Here is a 12,391-nt window from a genome sequence, read left to right as displayed (position 1 = left end):
AGTAACACACACACACACACACACAAAAAAAAAAAAATATATTGACAGTGAAATCAGTGTGTGTGTGTGTGTGTGTGTGTGTGTGTGTGTGTGTGTGTGTTGCTGGGGACTGAACCCAGGGACTTGTGCATGTGAACCACCTGAGCTCTATCTTCAGCCCTGAAATTACTTTTTTGACGATGCACACTTCTTTTGGGTCATCAGGAGCTTATATCAGGGTCAGGAGCCTTATAGGTAGACTCAATAGATCTTCTGGCTAGAAACAAAAATTCTCTAGCCTAATATACATTGACTCCACCCAGGTTCATCAGTGTGAATTCTCAAAGCCCCCCTTTCCAGAACACAATCCGCCCACTGCATCTTTTTAGAATTCTTCCCAATCCCAAATCTGTAATAATGAGATAGAGATTATAGCTCAGACTATTAGACTGACAGTTTCCTTGGACTCCGTCTTTTGTACCGACTGTCATTTCCATAATAACATTAGATTCACGTTTTTTTCTCCCCAAATCCATCCCTAAAATTGTGCTTTCTCCTGAGGAATTTCTCTTTTTTTTTTTTTTTAACAATTGAACTCCAACCATGTACATTAGGTTTCCTGAGTAGTCACTGTAAAATTACTTGATCAGGACTTTACGTAAGATGAAGGTGAAAAGTTTTTTAAATGTTTACAAGTATATATTGTCCCACTTCATTCTAGATCACCACAATGCTCAAAAAAGAGCTATTGCGGAACTCATTCTTAACCAACTCCAGTCCTCTGCCGCCAGCTGGCCGCAGGACTGGAAATCTCCGCGAACGCTGGCCGCTGTAGACACCTAGAGGACGTATTGGGGAATTGCAAGGGAACCGCACAGCACACGCTCAATGGTCCCCACTGCGTCTCCCGCGTAAGGAGCGCTTGTGTGGGATGCCTGGTGGGAAGAGAGAGGTTTCGTTGGGAATAGGGCTTTTGGTGCCAAAAACTGGGGAATTAGATCCTCAGCACATGCCAGAGTAATTTTTCATGATGCTAAATGAGGTCCATAAGAGAATGTTCTGTGATGGTCCTCTTAGACAAAGTGTAACCGGCCAAAAAAGAACATTGAAAAACTGTATTGTGGTTCATAGTGGACAAAGAAGCCAGAAAAAAAAACAACAAACAAACAAACAAACAAACAAAACTTTACTGGTTTTCTCTGATGTCTTTACTGGCTTTCTGATTGCTTAGTACTATTTGCATCTATGAATTAAGTGAAATTTTAAAAGTTATCGTATGGACAGTGAAAAAAATCCCTTTTGTCTTACCAAAAGCCTCAGCCATGTCTAGCCTTTGGTAGAAAGGAGAGATGGCCTATCTTGTCCCTTTTCCCCCGACTGACTGTCTGTTTTTCTTTCCAATTAACAGCAAGTTGTGGAGACAGTGATCTGCTGCTGCTTTAGGAACCTCAACTTTTGCAGTCTGGGTAGGCAGCAACGAGCAATTACCGCAAATGTGCCAATCTGTTGAAACACATATACAACCATAACAAGAAGAGCTATTTTTAATTCAAAATTACACGGCCCAGAAAGAAGCTTAAATATTTCAAGCAATATTTATTACAAGAATGCAAGCTGTGTCTAGCAATACTTTGTGTTGGAATTTAACCAGGAACCTCCCATGAAAGTATCACACTACCTTATGAGAAAATTTTCTTTTCCTTTGTTATAAGGGTCTCAGATTATATTTTGACAAAGGATATTACTTGAGGAACATTTGCTTTATTGACCCAATTATTGATTTAAGGTTACTTGAACTTTATAAGAATCATTGAAAATTGTTGCCTATTTTTTCCCCTCTCTTTTTTTGTTGGGGTGGGGATAAGGGGACAGGAAGGAGTTGCTTACCAGTGTCTGGAAGTACTTACCAATAACAAACTCAAATCTGAGGTTGCATTTTTATGTCCAGACAGGGTGTGGTTGGACATTGACTTGGAACTACGGAAAATGTGCATTTGGCAATTTTTAATTTCTTTTTCAGGGATAAAAACAATGAATAGACTTAAGTTTCACCATCAAAATGAATATTTACTGGGCTGGGGTTGTGGCTCAGTGGTAGAGCACTTGCCTCGCATGAGTGAGGTACTGGGTTTGATCCCTGGCACCAAATAAAAATAAAACAAATAAAATAAAGGTATTGTGTTCATCTACAACTAAAAAAATATTTTAAAAAATGAATATTTACTAATACACATGGGGATGGCATTAATGCTCAATCAAGTATCCACATAGAATGGCAATATTAAATGATGTGAATAATCATAATTTCCATACATAATATGTTTCAGAACAAGGCTTGAATGGTACAATTCATTTTAATCCATATAAAATAAGCATAATCAAGTGTTTGGGGATGGTTAATTAAGTGCAGATAATGTTAAAAAATTAAATTTAAGTGGAACCAAGTGACCATTGCTGTGATGTTTAATATGAAAACATAGCAAACATCACAGGAATCTGGAAGATGAATAAAGGTGGGAAAAATAGGGCTGGTAATGTAGCTTAATGGCAGAGCACTTGCCTAATGTGCACAAGGCCCTGGGTTCAATTCTCAGGACTGCAAAAAAAGAAGCAGCATCAGCAAAGCCTAATTCAAAAGAAATGAACTGATATATATCTTATATATATATATCTTATATCTTTAAAAAATCCTGCATTTTAAAGTACTGAGCACCACAGATGCTATTTTTTTTTCTCTTAAGTGCTCTGAAGGATTATCTTTATTTTAACATTTTTGTTTATTTTTAATTTGTAAATCTGAATGGATCCATATGAGTTCCAATGTTTGGAAGAAGGAAAAAAGAAGATAGGTCATGAAAAGTTTTCCTCCTACTCCTTTCCCTTAGCAAGCAATTTTCTGACCAATGTTATCAGCTTTTATATACAATTTTTAAATATTTAAACAAATACACACCTTCTTTTTCTTGCTTTTTGCATTGCATGAGCCTTCTAAACATTATATTCTGTACCTTCCTTTTAACACTTCTATTTTCAAAACTATGAAGTACATAGAGCTCTCTCATTCTTTTAATATCACCATACTCCACTATATGGATGTACATAATTTATTTAATAGGCCTGTTATTAGTGAATCTCAAAAGTCATTTCCAAATCTTGTTTCTAACCTTTGCTCTTATTTAAAAAAAAAAATGACACAGGGAATCATCTTGTACATACCTAGATCTATAAAATAAATTCCTTAAAATAGAATTTGGGTTTAAGAAAATGTGTATTTCTAATTTTGGTAAATACTCCCAAATTTCCCATAAAGAGGTTATAGTATTTACACTGCACCAGCCCTAAACAGGAGTATCTATTTCTTCACCCTCTCCGACATAGACTTCTTAAAAATGTCCCTGAGCCTGAGTGTGGTAGTTTGCTAGGCTTTCTCTCTGCTGGGTCTGGTCTGGGTAAATCTCACTACATTTCAGCATTGACTCTACCAGACCTTGTGTTCACCTCCTCCTCTCTGCCTTGGTTCTTGTCATTTCCTCTGCTGGAATTTTTTCCATCAATACCATTCCTCCAACACATGTACTTTTCAAAGTCAGAGTTCCACCTTTACCTTCATGACACTTTTCTCAGTTATCTGGCCCATGCTGATCTCTTTTCTTCTAAGAGCTTCCCAACAGGTGTGCCATTAAAAGGTTGTGGGTGAATTCGGGGAGAGAAACCCCTCAGACCTTAGGCCAGGCAGCAGGTCTGGGCAAGAGCCCTTGCACTGATCCTTCGGACCAGGTCTGCTTTGCTAGTTCACACCAGAGTCCCTTCAATATGATCTTTTTCTCTACCTGCCATGACATGAAAAAGGAAGGGAGCCTTACCAAGAGCACCAAGCTAGCACACAGTTGACCACAGAAACACTGTCAAGTTGACTGACATGATTTGCTTTAGGTGTTTCATTGTCTTCCACAGTCATTTCTGTTTTTAGCACAATTAGCCCTTAGTAAACACCATCATTGCTTCCACTATTGACATAAATAAAATTGTTTTGGGGAAAAAATCTGTTTCCAAAAAACCACGTCCTGGTGTATTAAAACCGATCAACAAAGGCAAAAGGGGCCAAGAGACCAAAGTAAGAAGCAGAAGCATCCAAGATTGTGGAGTGAAATTTACTAGGGACTTAACAGAAGTGTGTCTTGAATAGAAGCGAGATAGAAGGGTCATCTGGGCATGGTGGCACACATCTGTAATCCCAGCTACTTGGGAAGCTGAGGAAAGGAGATTTCAGGTTAGAGGGTCACCCTAGACAACTTAAGAAGACCCTGTCTCAAAATACAAAGGACCAGTTCAGAGGTACATCTCTCCTGGGTTCAATCCAGGAGGATCCACACACTCCATGGCAGGCGGAAAGGGTTTATAAACTAAACTAGGTACAGGTGGCCCATGGCCAACCAAAATGTACCTGGTCTTTCTCAAAAACCACTGATGTCTAATGTCAGTGAAGACACTGTCCAGGTGTTGGTGGCTGGCACAACATGTGCGGACTGACTGTTTTTACAGCTTTGTTCTCTAGGGCCTGAGTCACATGCCAGGGTCACTGGGAAGGCAAAATAGAGGTTATGACTAAGATGGTTGCAGCCACACCAAGCTGGATCCCTACAAATCCTATGCTTTGCTCCAACCGTATCATTTTCTCAACATTCCTGAAGCTTTGTAACCACAACTGCTCCTTAGGCAATGTTCTTGTTTAATCACAAAGATTTTTCAGAACTTGCACAGATCATTGAGGGAAGGTGCAAGGCTCTCATAGCTTTCACAGAGATGGAAAGACCCCACTGAGAGCTGCTTAGGCCAACTAGAGACCAGGCGTTTTCACAGCTTCCAGTGTGTCTCACCTTTGGTTGGGCTGATGTCAGCGGGGTTAGCTGTTCATGCAAGGTCACCGTGTTTCAGAGCCCCCGATTTCACAGCTCAGCTTTTGTGATGCTAATCATATGGGGAAGCTCCACTTGTTACAAATATCTCAACTGTGAGGCAGTAAAAAAAAAGGGTCGTCTCAGAATTGTGTATTTGTACAATATTTGTATCATGCTTATCTGTAATACCAGCTACTCAGGAGGCCGAGACAGGAGGATCACCAGTTCAAGGCCAGGCTGGGCAATTCAGTGAGATCTCAAGACTCAAAATAAAAAGGGCTGGGGACAAAGTTCAGTGGTAGAGTGCCTCTGGGTTCAATCCTCACTACTAGTAAAGAAGGGGGAGGGGAAAAGGAGGAACAGGGGAAGAGGAGAGGAGAGAGGAGTAGGGAAGGAAGAGGAGGAGAAGGAAGAGGAAGGAAGAGAAGAAAGAAAAGCCAAGATCTTAATAATTAACCTTTACATAGGGTTCACTCTAGGTCAGATACCACCATTTACATATATTAATTCATTTTAAGTCTCACATTTGTAATAAGGGAGTATTATTCTTATTATCCCTATTTTCATGTAGGGAAATTAAGGCATAGAAAGATTAAATTAGTTGCCCAAGGTCACATAGTGGATAAATAGCAGAGCTGGTATTTGGACCTAGTGGTCTGTCTGCCTCTGAAATCCATGTGGGTAACACTATTCTATACTGGCTGTCTTCACAAGTGCTGGTGGCTCGGTTGTTATTTTGGCATTGAACATGTCTAAAGACATCATCACAAAGGCCCCAAGGCATAAGCAGGAAAAACTCTCAGAAGATCTAAGGCAGAGACTCCATTAACTCATGTACATATTCTGTGCCAATAAAAATTGCCCCTTAGAGGTAAACCACAGTCCCAAGCCTTGATGAGCAGACAGTATTTACATATCAATTAAGAATAAGAACTTCCCCTGGTGGAAGTCCACACTAGGGCATGAGGTTTGGCAAGCAAAGCAAGGGCTGGATTTTAACTCCCACTGGATCCTCGGCAGAGTCCTTGACATTCACAACTATATATAGTGATTCCAAATTAAAGGCAAGTGAAATAGCACAACTATCATGTAGCCTGATACTGTTTCTTATATGCTTACAGATTATATCAAAGGCCCAGATAACTTAATATGAGGTCATGTGCATGTAATCTGTACCTTGATTACTCTATCAGTTTATAAAGTCAAAAAGATATCAAGCTAATTTTGATGTCCAAATGACCATGACTCAGGTCACATCCTTCAGTCTCTACCTGCTCATGCAGAACTATCTGCCCCCAACAGCGGTTTCTAGAAAGCCCCAAAGAGGAGCCTCACATGTGCTTACAACCCAGCTGATAGTTCTAGGCACCACATGGTGCTCCATCAGCTCACCCTCCTGCTCTCACTTGCAACATCATTGGCCTCTCATGAAACCACAAGGAAGCCCTAACAAGCCTTTCTGGAAGCCCTCAAAGTCAACAGTCCTCAGAGTACCAGAGAAATACTAGGATAAATACAGTAGAAATGGGGATGTTATCACCAATTTTGTGCCTCATCTTTTCTGAGTCCCCAAACAGCTCTGCCTCCAACCAGAATCTCCCAGTATCTCTGGTAAAATCCTTCAAGCCCGCGTTCAGAATCTCCCTGAGCTCTTCTGTCAGTTTACAAACCTCACCTTTTTTTCATGCAGAAGGTCTCCAATTCAATCTGAGGGACTGAAGAGGAAACAGATATTCCTCTCTTTTTGGCCCATTTATTCATCCATCCTCACATCTCTCCAGTTGATTAACAGCCAAATTCTGTGCCGGACACTATTCAAGGCATTGAGGGTAAGATGTTAAGTAAAATAGACAGGGTCCCTCACAGAGTTTGCTTTGTAGTGCAGAGAAGCAGAGAATGACCAAACCAGTTAATTAATTAACAAGAAGCTTATTCATGATAGCTGCTCTGGTGAAAATAAAACGAGGTGATATGATAAGGAAACACAAAGCAGTTACTTTCAACAAATCCAGTAGTCTTCAGCACTATCAGATCCAATAGCCACTATTCATGGCAAAAATTTTTAAGTTAACATATTTTAATTGATAAAAATAATCACATATTTATCTTGTAAAACATGATGCTTTAAAATTGTATTCATTGATCTAATTAACATAAGCTTTACTCACATACTTATTTATTTGTGGTGGGAACACTTAAAATCTACTCCTAGCAATTTCCAAGAAAACCATGCAGCCAGGCATGTTAGCAAATACTTGGGAGGCTGAGGCAGCAGAATCACAAGTTCAGTTCAAGGCTAGCCTCAGCAATTTAGTTAGACCCTAAGCAACTTAGAGAGCCCTTGTCTCAAAATAAAAAGGGCTGAGAATGTGACTCAGTGGGTAAGCACTCCAAATTTAATCCCTGTTATCCCCCCACAAAAAGAATACAATGCATTGTTTTTAACTATAATCACCAGATTGTGTAAATATCTTGATCTTATTTCTTCTGTCTAAATAAAATTTTGTATCCTTTGACCAACATCTTTGCAATCCTTCCCCACCCCCCACCAGCTCCTGGTAACCACCATGCTACTCTTTACTAGTTTTCAACACTATCAGAGCCAACAGCCTGTAAGCACAACGAATATTTTGTAACAGCATTTAGGATACTAAAATTAAGTTCTTAACAGCGTATATACCTACACAGTTTAAATATGTGCTTGTATATACACATAAATATATGCATCTGCACACATACCATATATACATATATATATATATATATATATATATATATATATATATATATATATTCCTAGCTATAACAAAAGGGAGAAATAGGAGAACATATTCATAATGAAAGATGCATTTCAATATGTACATGATTTAATATAATGAGAAGATATAATAAGCCATTTAGATGTTTGTTTCTAAACATTGAGTCACCATAAACACAACAGCCTCAGTTGTCCACTCGTTATAGGTGTGTAACAAACAACACAAATACCAGCAGCAGCTTTGCTCCTGATGATATGGTTTACATAAATAGGGAACAACTCTGAGTGATGCTTTAAACAAAACAATTTACACAATAAGTTATCTCCAGAAATTTTAGTGGCTATTAAACTAGGCAAAAAATACTTAGCCATTAGATTTCCATGGCTCCATGCAATGGGTTCTTGGTATAGGTATCCAGCTATCCAGTGGGATTTTCAAAGCTGTACAGTATGTAGAACAATCTTTCACTGGGATTCCCCAAGAATCCTCTATTCTCTATTGCCTGACATCCAGCCACTCCTGGTCTCTTCTCCCACTCTGTTGCTAAATGCCAATAGTAACCCCAATCACTGTGATGAGCAAAAGTGTTCCTGCATATTTTCTAAACACCTCCTGGAATTGGTGGCACCCCATGGAGGACCACTCAAATAACTAATTAGGAAGGACTCTCTAGGGAGTTGCACTTTAAGAACCAAATGACCAAAAGGAGACAGAGCCATGGGGGGGAGCTTTACAAGCAAAAGAAACATCTGGTCTGGTCACTACAGGGACATAACAGGTGCAAAGTTTCAAGGAGCAGAAAGACTGGCAGGACTAGAATGTATTTAATGAGGAGTATAGTCAAAGATGGCTTTGGAAGAGCAAGCAGAGGCCAAACCACCTAGTACCTTATAAGCCAAAGTAAAGATCTGCATGATATTATTAGCATCACAGGGCCTTGTTAAGGAGGGTTGTTAAGCAAAGTAAGGTTTTGTTTTGCAATATGGGGAGATTGAACCCAGGATCTTGTGCATGCTAGTAAGTGCTCTGCCAATGAGCTCCATCCCCAGCCATTTCCATTTTTTAATTATTTTGAGATAGTGTCTCACTAAGTTGCCCCCAAAGTGACTTCAAACTTGAGATTTTCCTGCCTTAGCATCTCAAGTAGATGGGATTGCAGGCTAGCACCTCTGCACCCAGTTTAAAGAAAGGTCATTAATTAACCTCAGTAGTCTATGGCTATGGAGAATTGATGGTGAACAGCAGGGAGGGCAGTGGGGTAACCGCAGGCATATAACAAAAATATAATGATGGCTCAGCCTAGAATATTAGCAGCAGAGATGGAAAGAAATGGGTGGCTTCAAAAATATATTTGAAAGAAGAGTCATCCAGCACTGCCCAGTGGCGCATGCCTGTAATCCGAGCAGCTCCCGAGTCTGAGGCAGTAGGATCTCAAGTTCAAAACCAGCCTCAGCAACATAGCAAGGCCCTAAACAACTTAGCTAGACCCTGTCTCAAAATAAAACATTAAAAAAAAATAAGATCCAGTATTGGAATTGAAGAGTGTGGGAGAAGAAATAATCAAGGATGACCACTGGTGGCGGCTTTATGAGCAATGGGTGGTTACTGATACCATTTCCTACAGTGATGAATGAAGAAATAGCTTTTGCTTGTTATTTCCTTTGGTGAATGTCAAAAGTTCTGTTTCAAACATGTTCCATTTGAGATGCCAGGTACTCAAATATGCAAACAAACCAGGGAAAAGAAAGGCCTGGGTTACAAGTCTGAGTATCCCTGGTATAGATATTTTTCTTTTTTCTTTTTTTTTTAGCAGTACTGGGGATTAAACCCAGGCCACACTCCCACTGAGCTATATCCCCAATCCTTTTAATTTTGAGGCAGAGTCTTTCTATATTGCTTAGGGCCTTGCTAAATTGCTCAGCCTATTATGTTGCTGGGTTATAGGCATGTGCCACCATGCCTGGGCACATAGATTTTTTTAAAAATATTTTTTTAGTTGTAGATGGACACAATATCTTTCTTTCTTTCTTTCTTTCTTTCTTTCTTTCTTTCTTCCTTTCTTCCTTCCTTCCTTCCTTCCTTCCTTCCTTCCTTCCTTCCTTCCTTCCTTCCTTCCTTTCTTTCTTTCTTTCTTTCTTTCTTTCTTTTTATGTGGTGTTGAGGATTAAACCCAGTGCCTCATGCATTTGAGGCAAATGCTCTACCACTGAGTTACAAACCCAGCCCTACATAGATGGTTTTTAAATCAGTCTGAGAGTGCCAAAGGAGGAAGTGTAACTGGAGCAGAACATCAGCACCAGAGGATGTGGGGGCACCATGCACACCTCTTAGAAAAAAAGGAGGAAAGAGGGACAAAAGCCCGGGTAGTCACCATCATGGGAACTAATGGGGGCAGATCCACATGTATGGAGCCTGGTGATTTTACCATTGGAGAGAAGTCCACTTTTAACTTAAAATGTGCAAAGTTATGGAAACAAAATTAGGTGCAGGGCAAAAACTTATTTAGAATGAGAAAAAAAAAAGTTGCCTTAATTTTTTCTACTGACTGTACGACTATAGCTTTGTCTTCTAGTATTATAGTGTAAATAGAAAGAGAAGTCAATCTTTCATCTATCATTGTTGATGAGATGTGGGTGATTTTTTTGTTTTGCTTTGCTTTTGTGGTGCTGGGTATGGTAGCCAGGGTTTCTTACATGCTAGGCAAGTAAGTGCTCTCTACCTCTGAGAAAATTCCCTAGGCCTGAGTTTTTTAATATTAATAATAATTTTAAAAGTTTTATCTTTATAAGTCATGCTTTGTAATATCATGCACATTTTTAGGACAGATGTTTAATTTGGAAAACCTTTATCAATTTGCTTTGTAAGTTGGAAGATGTTTGGGCAGTGTAAAAAAGATTTTTCTGCAATGCTACCTTAAATGCTTTTTGAATTAACATTTCTCATTAACCAGTTGTCATCAAGGTCCTCTTTGTAGTATCATTCGATTATATGTTAGTTTCATGAAAATATTTTTCCAATGTATCTGTGTAATTTGCTTCTCCTCATTAGTGAGATTTCCAAAATTACAAGTTTATTAATAACCTCTATTCACAATATATCTCTTCTTCTTAAGATCACAAGTTCAAGGTCGGCCTCAGCAACTTAGTGAGACCTTGTCTCAAAATAAAAATTAAAAGGACTGGGATGTAGCTCAGTGGATAAGTACCCCTGGGGTTCGATCCTTGGTACAAAAAAAAAGTCTATCATCTATCACTTATTTACTGAAACATAAATTAGTATAGCTACTGTGTAAAACAGTACTGAAGTTCTTCAAAAACCCAGTAATAGAACTATTCCATGATCCAGTTATACCAATCCTGGGTATATACCCAAAAGAATCAAAGTCAGCATACTATAGAGATACCTGCATACCCATGTTTATTACAGCCCTATTCACAATAGCCAAGTTATAGAATCAGCCTACATGTCCAACAGTGAATGAATGGGTAAAGAAAATTGGAATATATATGCAATGAATATTATTCAATGGTAAAGAAGAATGAGATCATGTCATTTGCAAGAAAAATGGATGGAGAAAATCATGCATGCTAAGCAAAATAAGTCAGACTCCAAAAGACAAGTATTATATGTTTTCTCTCATGTGGAATCTGGAAGCAAAAAAAAAAAAAAAAAATAGAAAAGGACTATTAGGAAAGAGGAAAGGAGGGGGAGAAAGAGGGAATTAGGGAGAAGAGACACAAAGTATGTTATATACCTATATGACTTTTTGTCGGGTGGTACTTTACCACTGAGCTTAGGGTCTCACTAAGTTTCTCAGGCTAGCCTGAAACTGGCAATCCTCCTGGTTCAGCCTCCTAAATCACTGGGATTACAGGCATGTGCCACCATCATTATTCAGGGTTGAGTGAAATTATTGTTCATCATAATAGAGAACAATTATATTATTGTGCAACCAAATTCCTTTTATGCTGTACACATTTACTTATTGAAGGAAAACTAAAAATTATATGTCTATTTTCTTGAGATCTTTTCACTCTTTTTGGTGCCATTTCATCTAGAACCATCAGACATTGAGTAACAAGAAGTGACAAATATCTTAAAATGCCATCCAATTTACTGGGACCCATAAAACATGAGATTTCACACATGAGGATACTCATGTTTGTGGTATTGTTTAGATTTCTTTCTTTTTTCTTTTTTTTTTAAAGAGAGAGTGAGAGAGGGAGAGAGAGGAGAGAGAGAGAATTTCAATAGTTATTTTTCAGTTATCGGTGGACACAACATCTTTGTTGGTATGTGGTGCTGAGGATCGAACCCGGGCCCCGCACACACACCAGGCGAGTGCACTACCGCTTGAGCCACATCCCCAGCCCCACTGTTTAGATTTCTGCCCTACAAACACAAATACTCAATTTCTATTGTGTGGGTTTTTTTGGGGTTTTGTTTTTTGGGTTTTTTTTTTTTTTTTTTTTGGTACCAGGGATTGAACTCAGGAGCACAGGACCACTGAGCCACATCCTCAACCATATTTTGCATTTTATTTAGAGACAGGCTCTTACTGAATTGCTTAGTGCCTCACTTTTGCTGAGGCTGGTTTGGAACTCACAATCCTCCTGCCTCAGCCTCTGAGCCACTGAGATTACAGGAATGCACAAATGCACCTGGCTTCTTATTTTTTAAGACAGTGCATTTTTTAATGTATATGCTGCATGATCAAGTAGGTTTTGTTTTGTTTTGTTTTGTTTTGTTGTACCA

This window comes from Ictidomys tridecemlineatus, chromosome 1 (genome assembly GCF_052094955.1).
Source record: "Ictidomys tridecemlineatus isolate mIctTri1 chromosome 1, mIctTri1.hap1, whole genome shotgun sequence".
In the NCBI taxonomy this organism is placed as follows: Eukaryota; Metazoa; Chordata; class Mammalia; order Rodentia; family Sciuridae; genus Ictidomys; species Ictidomys tridecemlineatus.
This window is presented reverse-complemented; position numbering follows the sequence as displayed.